Source organism: Sipha flava, unplaced genomic scaffold (genome assembly GCF_003268045.1).
Source record: "Sipha flava isolate LNK unplaced genomic scaffold, YSA_version1 51_pilon_pilon, whole genome shotgun sequence".
Taxonomy (NCBI): Eukaryota; Metazoa; Arthropoda; class Insecta; order Hemiptera; family Aphididae; genus Sipha; species Sipha flava.
The window spans coordinates 882,561-882,848 of record NW_020273468.1 but is presented as its reverse complement, the minus strand read 5'-3'; positions in this window follow the sequence as shown (position 1 = coordinate 882,848).

Here is a 288-nt window from a genome sequence, read left to right as displayed (position 1 = left end):
AATCGCTTAAAAAATTTTTTAAGAAGCACCATGTCGGAAAACAGACTGAATGGGTTAGCTATGGCTAATATAAATAAAAAAGAGCAATTCCATGAAAGTGAAATAATAACTGAATTTGCCAGAAATTCGCCTAAGAGAATGCAGCTGTCAGAGTAGAGCAAGTTACTGAACATTGAAACCAAAATTATTATTATTATTATAAATTATATATTAATAAATATTTTTAAAACTATACTAAAATGCTTGAATTACGTTTAGAAACTTGGTGGTAGATGGTGAGGGGGGGGG